Source organism: Solanum lycopersicum, chromosome 7 (genome assembly GCF_036512215.1).
Source record: "Solanum lycopersicum chromosome 7, SLM_r2.1".
NCBI classification, from domain to species: domain Eukaryota; kingdom Viridiplantae; phylum Streptophyta; class Magnoliopsida; order Solanales; family Solanaceae; genus Solanum; species Solanum lycopersicum.
The window spans coordinates 37,144,480-37,154,560 of NC_090806.1; the positions used below are offsets into that span (position 1 = coordinate 37,144,480).

The 10,081-nt window shown below is 34.9% G+C and overlaps 1 long non-coding RNA gene across 1 annotated transcript; it reads left to right on the forward strand.

Moving 5' to 3' along the window:
• Positions 1–1,914: 1,914 nt before the first annotated feature.
• LOC138337134 (uncharacterized) lies at positions 1,915–8,092 on the forward strand. Its single transcript, XR_011210561.1, has 3 exons — positions 1,915–2,047; positions 6,522–6,585; positions 7,918–8,092. It is a non-coding gene; the product is annotated as an uncharacterized lncRNA (long non-coding RNA).
• Positions 8,093–10,081: the final 1,989 nt, after the last annotated feature.

The following is a 10,081-nucleotide window of genomic DNA, read 5'->3' on the forward strand; positions in this document are numbered from 1 at the left end:
TTTAAGGTAATAGTTCCAATTGTTTTAACAGTTGAAATTTGTTTTGCTTCATGTTGCACTAGAGTAATGACCTTATCTGCACTGGTATCAGTAGTTTCAATAGTCTTACTTCTCCATTCTTTTCGCACTTGTTTTATTTCCCCTTGTTTTACTTTACTAGTTGTTTCTCAACCTTCTTTTGAACCTTAAGGATTTGCTTAATGCAGTCATGCCCAATCATCAAGAAATCTAGAAAATATTCGAGAGTCTAGTCATACCATACTTCTTGTTCAAACCTCTTACCATTTGAATATTGCATTGTTACCATATTTGGCATTAGTTGAATTTAATCAGTGTAAATCAAAACATAAGGTAATGATATCATGTACATATTAATGGTTCATATGTCTGCATAAATACTATTATCGAACCCACTTCCTATACTACTAAGGGAATCCATGCTCATAAAATTCAATGTAAAATTTGGGAGTTTCACTCATATAGGTATGGTTCACAAAACATTTTCATGGAAATTAAAATCGGCATTTGGAGGTTTTATGATCACAGGGGTTATAGTGTGAGGAAAAGAAAATTAAACCTCATCCTTGTTCTCGAGACTACTAAACTTGAACATAAAATATTTTTTATTATTATAGTAGGTCTTCGGTTTGTAAAATTTCATTATATACTAATAAATCTCTCCAACACCCCCAATGGAAGCTAAATCTCCCATAACGTACAGGACCACAACATGCTTTCCTTTCTATAATCCCTGATCAACTTAACTTTTCTAAAGTTCAATTATCTTCTCCCATCCTCAATTTGTTGGTGGACATATGTTAATTTCACACACCTTGCAATCATTTTATTAGTTGCAAACAAATTGGACCACTTTTTCATAGTCTTCTTCTATTGTGTTATCTCGAGCTTTCTCTCGGCTCTCTCCTTCATTAGCACTATAGTAGTTACCTCACAAATCTCAGCTTCTATGGAGGTATTTTTGATATGAATAGTAGCAGTTATGTTTTCTTGGTTGTCCGTCGCTCTAACTTTCCAAGAATGGAGTAGTGAATATCTTCTTCTGCGAAGTTCCCTCCAAATTGTTATTCATATATCCACTTTTTTTTTTGTCAGGCCTATTTTAGCAATTCTGTATCATCAAGTTTCTGCGATGTACCACCCTCACCTTCACTAAAATATATCAGGTCACATAAAGGCGAGAAAGGGGTCAAACGAGAAAAGTCACGAGCCTAAAAATGGACAATGCAATGCTCCACTGTAAAAACCCTCAAAATTAAATAGGACAAGCTAGATCCTATAATGACATCTATGAGTAAATAAGGTGTTACAATTATGCATAATAGCTTTATAATACAGTTTGAAGATTTTTAAAGTCAAACGTCGAAGAACGACCAAGACGTTCGGAAACTAGCCTTGTGAGTTCGCTAGTATGTCCTTTTATGTTGTAAGTGTTTTTAGGTGTTTTTGGTGCCTAAAATTACTGGAGATTACCCTAAAATCTAGTGGGACATGTTTAGGGTAAAAACTTCAGGTTATGAATCCCCAAGGACAAACTTAGGGGACCTTGAGGAGGACCCAACCTTTGGCCAACAAGCTGCCCAAGGCAGCAAGAAGTTGCACATGGTTGAAACGAGTCTGCGTTGCAAACTAGTTCACCCAAGACAAAAGTTTTTTTCCACGTCGTGGAATCTAGTTTCTCAAAATTTATTTTGAAAAATCTTGTGAGAAAAGACCCGCATCGCAGACTTGCTTCCCATGATAATTCCAATACTTTAAGTTATGTTTGACTTTTTTAAAATGGTCCAATTAATGTAGACATATTTTGGGTATTTTGGGGGTGTATTATATATTTATTTTAGGTCATTAAAAATCCATTACCATAATAAGAAAAACCAACCCTCTATTAGAATTAAATAATTATAATGCCTCCCTTCTCTAAAAATTTTCTCTCTAGTTAAATCCTCCATTGATGAACTTCAGGCTCGAAGGAAGAAGGTCAAAGTCTTCAAGTTTCCAACCCTAATTTCGTGGTCTTTCTTCAATAAAGGTATGAAAATTCTTTCTTGATTTTTCTCTTATTCAATAAGCCAAATCAAAGGCTTTTCAAAATGGTTTTCAAATCCTAAATTTTTCTATTTTGAATTCTAAGTATGGGTCTTTGCGTGAAAAGATATTAATGTATAGATTATGATCTTTTCAATATAAAGTGATGTTTTTATGATCAAAAACTCAATGGACCCATGTTTATGTAAATACTCAAATTTTTACTTATGAATTGGGTTTGCTGAATATGAATGGATAATGTTACAATTGTGTTTTTCGTACGTTGTAATGTGACTATCTACTGCCATTTATGCATTATTATGATGAATTATTGAAGAATTGATCAAATATGGTCAAGGATTGTGAATATGGCCTTATAGGCATTAAACAGGAGGTAAAGTGATGCTATGATGTATATGCATAAGATGTCTTATGAAGTGGAGAATGTGTGTCTTGAAGATACTATGTAAAGATGAAGTGTAATGTCAATGTGAGGTTTTTTTTGTGTGTATTAATGTAGAATGATTATGTTTAGAATTTCATGATTATGAATGATGGTGATCATATGAAAGGTGTTCTCACATGTACTCACACACACAAGGAAAGAATAAATGAAGTTAAGAACGAATGGAGGATTTTGGGGGTATACACTATTCGTGAGTAGAGATATAGTGCATAGAATCAACATCAATATTCCTAAGAGATCTAATAAATTAAAAAGGTTGATTTTTGGGTGGACACTCTTCGGGAGTATAGATGAAGTGCTTAGTAGTAACCTCGCTATTCCCAAGAGCTTTCCAATGAATGAATGTTAGATTAATATTTAGTACTTAGTATCTATCTCTTAAACTATATCCAGGGAATGTAAGAATGTCAAGACTCCTTAGAAGAGTTATGCTTAGCACTGAGAGGAATTGAAGAAGGGGTGGTTACTCTTCGTGAGAAGAGATGTTGTATCCAATGTACCATTTGAGATGAATATAAAATCCTTATAAATGACTTAGGTGATGCTAGTGACTAACATGGTTGTAATGATGGTATCATCTTTTAAAATGGTCTATAATGTTGTATTGAGGCACTGTCTAGAGTTTTAGGTGATTTTGAAGTGAAACGTCAAGGGACAACCAAGCCGTTCGACGACTAAGTCACCTATGTGCCTCATATATGTTTATGCGCCTAATTGTGTGTTTCCATGAGGTCATTATATGAGTTATTATAGATTTTATAGGCAGTTGGTCAAGTTTAGTGAAGTTTGGAGGTCAAACATCCAAGAACGTCCATGACGTTCAAAAAGTTTGCCTTGAAACGACCTTGTGAGTCTTGGTATGTTTCATTGAGTTTTACATGTTCGTTTTGGTGAATTTCATGTGAGAGGTCCTAAACTCTAATACGAACCTATTCGAGTTGGAAATTTCCTGAAAAACATCCCCAAGTACCATCCAAGGGTCCTTGAGAAAGGACCCTACAACAGTACCCAAGCTGTCGAAAACCAGATCAACCTACAGAGGCAATCGACACCTCGTGGATCAGTCGACGCCCCATATATGTGGGGTAACAGGTCGAAACTTATGATTGGGAGAATCCAAGCCAAAGAGAAGCCTCAGTCCAGAATCACAGACCAACAGAACAGATGTTGGATAAGGGATGGGCTGTCGATGGCTATCCGTCTGTGAGGATTGGCACCCTGCGCAATTCCCTGTAATGGTAGGGGTGAAATTGTAAATTCACCTCACGTCCAAATTAGAATTTTGGAGGTTCCTTTAGGGTCTTTTGGATATTTTAAACATGTATACTTGTCGTTAACACTTGGAGGATTTCATTCTTCAAAATCAAAACCCAAATTCTCTTAGAAATTCTCTAGAACTCCATTGGAGCCAAAACTCAATGAAGGGCTTTGATTAGAGAATTGAGTGTAGATCCTTCTCAAATTGGAGTATTATCTTTATTTAGGTATGATTTTTGATCCTTTAAACTCTATTCATCAAGGAGCCCAACTTTCGAAGAAGTTTTCTGAAGTTTTGAAAGATGAATTGTCCAATTTTATGATCTATCCATGGGTTCTTGCATTAAAATATTTAAAGGATTGAATATTAATTGAAGTGTTGTTAATTATATCATTTTAATTCAATTAAACTATAAACCCATGTAATTTATGAACCCTAGTTTTTCACTACTTTATGGGTTAAGTGATTTGGACTTAATGCTTATGAATTCTAGTGTGGTTTTTTATAGGCTATTGATTGATGTTATAATTATATTGAATTGATATATAGGTTGTCTTAGATTAATGAATATATATTTAATTGACCTAGTTTCATTGAATATCATAGTTTATGTATTGAACTATTGTTAATGGCCATGGGTAAGGGCCTTATGGTATTGAATTGGATGATTTGGCATAGGATTGAAGTGTTAAAAATGGAGTGGTGGTAGGTTGCCCTAATTTTTTTTAATTGGACTTCAATTATGTTGTGATTGGTACGGTCCACTTATGGTGGTGGTGTTATGTGCCTTACTTTCAATTGATATAGCCTTGTCGGCGTTACATTTGGAATATGATGATCATGGCTTTCTTGATACTACTTGAAGTATTAAGAGGATTAGTGTAGTTGATTTCAGTGAACTATAAATATATCTATCTACCTGTGAAGTAATGTTAAAGTATGTGTTCTTTCTATGTATGTTGGGAGATAATGTAGACTATGACTATGTGCTTATATGTGTAGTCTTAGACGTTGATGCATGATTGCTCCTACTTGACTATATGAGTTGTGGTGGTTATATTGATGATGATATAGTAGTGTATAGGATAACATATAGATGATAAGGGTCATTCCCAAGTTCTTCAAAGAAAGATATGCTATATGTGATAAACTAAAGAATGTTGTGTCTTGTTTTGGTATACTTGTGCCCTTACTTGATACATGTATAGATGATATGTTTATATGAGATTTCTTGACAAGGTAGGCTTAGTGCACACTTGTCATGTATTAATTAATAATATGTGACACCTTAGATGATGTTAAGAAGGCCATGTACGTGGAATCTTAAACCTAGTGGTAAGGTTATGAATGTTGGAGTCGAAAAGTTGTAAAGGTATCCTTCGTGTAAAGTATGATGGACTTAGAGTTCGTTGGCTCGAACGACATCATATCATCCTTAGAAAAGTGATAATGATCTATCTTAGTCACCATTAAAAGGTAGCCCTACTGTACCTCTTTAGTAGGGTGAATGTGATTGGGTTATGAACTAGATAAGGAATGAGTTCATAAAGACCTTTCATATTCCTTAACCATGTGCCTATATTGGATGTGTGCTATTTATAGCCTTGGAAAGTATAACACTCTCATTGGAGTAGGTTAGAACTCCAAATTCTATGTCTAGATATCATGGTCTATGTCGGTTATTGCCTATTCTCATCATATGAGATAGCTATTAGCATTAGAGAATTTCTATGAAGGTTAGGTGGTTGTATGGGATGCTATCTAGACATTGCACAATAGGCTTTGAAGGTTTTATTTAGAGTCTTGTGCAAGACCATTACTGAAATGTTCTTATGTGATTAATAATTATTAAATTAACTAAGGTGTAATGTCTTAAGTCAAGAAAGTATGTTAAATGAATAGGTACTTATTTAGAGTAGTTTAGGGTTGTCTAGTTAAGGTGTGAAGGGGGAATAGGAATGGTTACTTCGTATCTTACCTAGATAAGTCTTAAGAATGACTCTAGCTAGGGAAGAGGTTGATTATGTGGACATGATATAAACCTTAGATAATCTTAAGGATTATTTAGGTAGTCTTCAAGAGGTCAATCATGGACGTTATCTTCTCGATTTACTTAAGTAAGTGTTTTGATAGCCTTTGGACGACTAATACATATTATTTACATCTTGATGTATTTAGTGAGAATGATTCTATATTAGGTATTCTATAGGATCTCTTGAGTGTGTGTGTAAGTGATTGTATGGGTTTTCACTTCACAACTCACTCAAGTGAAACTTAGGATCACCTTTGGTAGAAGGATATCCTGTTCATATGTGTTATGTCTTGTCGGTGTGTTTTGATCTCATTATTTGTTGTCTTGAGGATCATTTAGGTGTACCTAGAGAAGTTATATGGGCGGTCTCTCTTTTTATTTCTTAAGTTATTCTTACGATAGATTTTAGTAAGAAGATTACATACTAGAGAGTGTTCCTGATGAAATTGATAGGATTCACTATAACATGAAAAATAGTCACTGTAAGGATAATATAGTTCACTTTAAAATAGGCTAAGCTTACTGTAACATTTCCTAAAATGTACTAAATTTCTTAAATGTTATCTTATGTGTCTCTAATATCTTAAATGTTGTTATTATGATCATGTTATGATATTTAAGGCAAAAGGATGCATATTTCTAATAAATGTCTATTTTCATGATTTTATGCATTATGCATATATGTGGTTTTACTTATTTCATGCTTTTATCTATGTCTATAGTGGTTTGTAGGTGAGGAGCATTTAGGAAGCAAGACTATCGTAGCATCATTCAAGTGAAGTTGAGGTATGTCCTCATTTGACTCGAGGGTATAAGATGTCTTTTATTTCCTTTATCGAAGTATTGTATTAGACTAAGTATTTCTATATTTTTTAGTATGGGCCGTGTTCAAAGTATTCTCTTGTCTAAGATTTGATGAGATTAAGACTTAGTATTTCCTATGATTTCTAATGAAAGATTTTTTTAAAACATATTTTAATGTTTCATGACGCACTACTTTTCATTATGTATATACGATGAACAATACGAAAAGGGCTTGTGCAAGGCCACCGGAGGTCAAGTATGCCGGTTGCATTCCGAGAATGCCATATCGCCTAGGGTGTATTTTCGGGATGTGATAATGAGTACTCTTCGTAAGTTGAGATGTAGTACTTAAAAGCAATCCCCTTATTGCTAAACAATGCGCCCACATAGGTCTAGCTATTAGAGATCCATGTAAAAGCTAAAAGAATGCCCTACCTTAGCCATGTGGGGATCCCCCATCTGATAGGGGTTAATACTGTAATTCCATGCCAAGCACTCATGGTCTATGTCGGTTAAATCTAGCCCCAACAAATTAATGTAACGAACTAGGTCTTCCTAAGGGTGAACTACTTAAGGTAGGTCGTGGAATGGGACATCATCTATGCATTGCACAAGTAGACACTTGGAGGGATTCTTGGTGTTTCCTTATAAAGTAAATGTATGAATGGGTTACTATATGTAGTTAATGAAGTAAGTTAACAATATGTCTTATGTAATGAAGCATGTTGAGCTTATGTCTAATGTTGACTATGTTTAGGTAATGATTGAATGTGATGTGCCTAGAATAGGGGGATTCATAAGGAGCACTAAGTTGAAGTAGTAGTATGGCATGCTACCTTCACATTGCACTAGTGTAACTTAGGGGTTTGTCTTTGAGGATGGTCTTTATGTGAAGTTCTTAATTACATATATAGTTCCTCTAGAATCTTTAGTATTGAATGTTGAGTTTAAATGAAGTATTCTTATCTTTGGTAGTTTTAAGGACCATTTAGGTATATTGAAGAAATTGTATGGGCGGTTTCTTCATCTCTTACCTAGGTTAGTCTTAGGATAACTTTGTATAGGAAAGTCTAAATGATTAATTTGTTACTTAATAAAAATGGCTATATGTTGTGAATCAATAAAGTATTACCTTGTACATTGATAATAACTTATATGATGTCTTGTAAACTTTATTCATGAGGTTTTACCAAAATAGAATCGAAAGTATGTTTAAAACTAAAATGTCTATTTTTAATCATGTTTTTGGATATTGCAATTTTTAATTCAATGTTTGTACTAATTCCATACATTTCTATATTTCTATGGGTATAGGTGGAAGACAAGTGAAGGTTCTTAGAAGGTGAAGCTTAGGACGTGGATTCTCTCAAGATATGTATGTTCTCATATGTTGGAGTACATGAACAATGTTTATTTTAGTTTCTTTCTTTTAAGACATTGTATAAGACTTTGTATGTTTCTTTCAATGTAAAGTTTCATGACCCTATGATGTTATGACGTGTATTAGTTTTATTATGATAATGAGACTTTGTTCCTGATATTTTATGAATAAGTTTCGTATTGACTACATCGTGAATATTTTAAATTCCGCACTACTTTTCCTACCTATGTGATAACAGAAAGCTAAGAAGCTTGTAAAAGACCTCTGAGAGGTTAAGTATGTCCTGTAACTTCTAGGGGGTGCTCCTCGATCATCAAAACTTGGTATTAGATCATAAGGTTATGGATAATTGTCTTAAGGTTCAAAGTCTCAGAAGTTACATCTAGTACACTCTTTTTCATTGGTGTGAGTCGCGACACATCTATGAGTGATGGGTTGTAGTACGATAGAAGTTTTACTTTCTTCATTAATCTTTTGTCATGCCATATATTTGAGTTCTAAAAGTTTCTTTTTCCTGATCTTCTTATCATGTGTTTATAGGATATGAATACAAGAAGGACAAACGCAATAAGAGTTGAGGAAGGATTAATAAATAAGGGATTTCTCCAAGGGGTGAAAAAGTCCCTATATTTAATCATGAGAATGTGAACGAGAAGGTTCCCCCTGAAGTGTCCCAAGGTCCTTAAGATCCCAATATTGAAGGGGATATGTCTAATGTGGAGATAGGGGCTTCTTTTCAAACTTTCACCCAAGTCATAACAAATCAAGCTTAAATTGTCATTACTCATTTTAAAGCCATGACGGACCAAGCGAACCAAGGAGTTCGACCTCATGTAAACCCCAATAAAAGTTCTCCCGCTTATAGAATCCAAGATTCCTTGAGGATGAATCCTCAAACACTTCATCTCACTAAGGTCGATGAGGATCCACAAGGCTTTATAGATAACGTGTTTAAGGTGGAAGATGCTACGGGAGTAACTTCTAGGGACAAATTGGAGCTAGCCTCTTACCAATTTAAAGATGTGGTACAAGTGTATTTGGAGCAATGGAGGTATGAGATAGCCTTAAGGGAAGGCCCGGTAGATTGAGGAGCATTTGAAACGACCTTTCTTGAAAGTTTTTCCCATTAGAGTTGAGGGAGAAAAAGTTAGTGTAATTCACGAACCTTCATCAAGGTGGAATGAGTGTTAAGGAGTATTCTCTCAAGTTCACCCAACTCTCTAAGCATGCCGAAACATGGTAGCCAACGCTAGGGATAGAATGAATAAGTTTGTTGATGGGGTGTCTAGCTTGGTTAAGGAAGAGTGTCGTACAACAATGATACATCATGATACGAATATCTCTAGGCTTATGGTGTATGTCAAAGAAATTGAGGCATCCGAGCCTAGGAAGATGGATAAAGATGGGAAGAGGGATAGGTCAGATGAATCAAGTCAAGATAAGTCTAAAAAGAGGTTTTATAATCAAGATTCCTCCATGGTGAACAAGGATAGGGCTTCCAACCGAAATTCTCAAGGAGGGAGTGGAGGTGGCCTTTCTTTTGAGAGGAATGGATGTACTACATGTGGGAAGCCACACTTGGGTAAGTGTCTTGCTGGTAAAGATGGATATTTTGGTTGTTGAAACAAGGGTCATAATATGAGATATTGCCCGGTCCTCAAGGCAAAAGCGAAGAATACCAACAAAGATCCTCAAGATGGCCTAGAGCATAATTCTCTAAAGAAGAACCGTTTCTATATGCAACAAGCTAACAAAGGAGCTAATCCAGAATAAAGGACCCGGTAAGTCATAGTTCCTTATGGTAGTTTTTATTTCGTCTTAGATGGGTTTACCCTAAGTGGGGGAGAATGATTTGAGTAGTAAGGAGATTCATATCCTTATCTTTTTCTTCTATTCTTACTCACGCCTGAGACCAAAATTCTTAGTAGTTTGGTTATATTTTGGAGTCTTGCATATGAGTATGAGTTGCATGTGTCCTTATATTATAGGTGTCTTTGATGATATAATATTTTGCATGCTCGTGATAATATCATAGTTAATGGGAAGAATGGTAGTTAATCTATATTTTTCATGTCAATGTGCATCTAATGATAATTG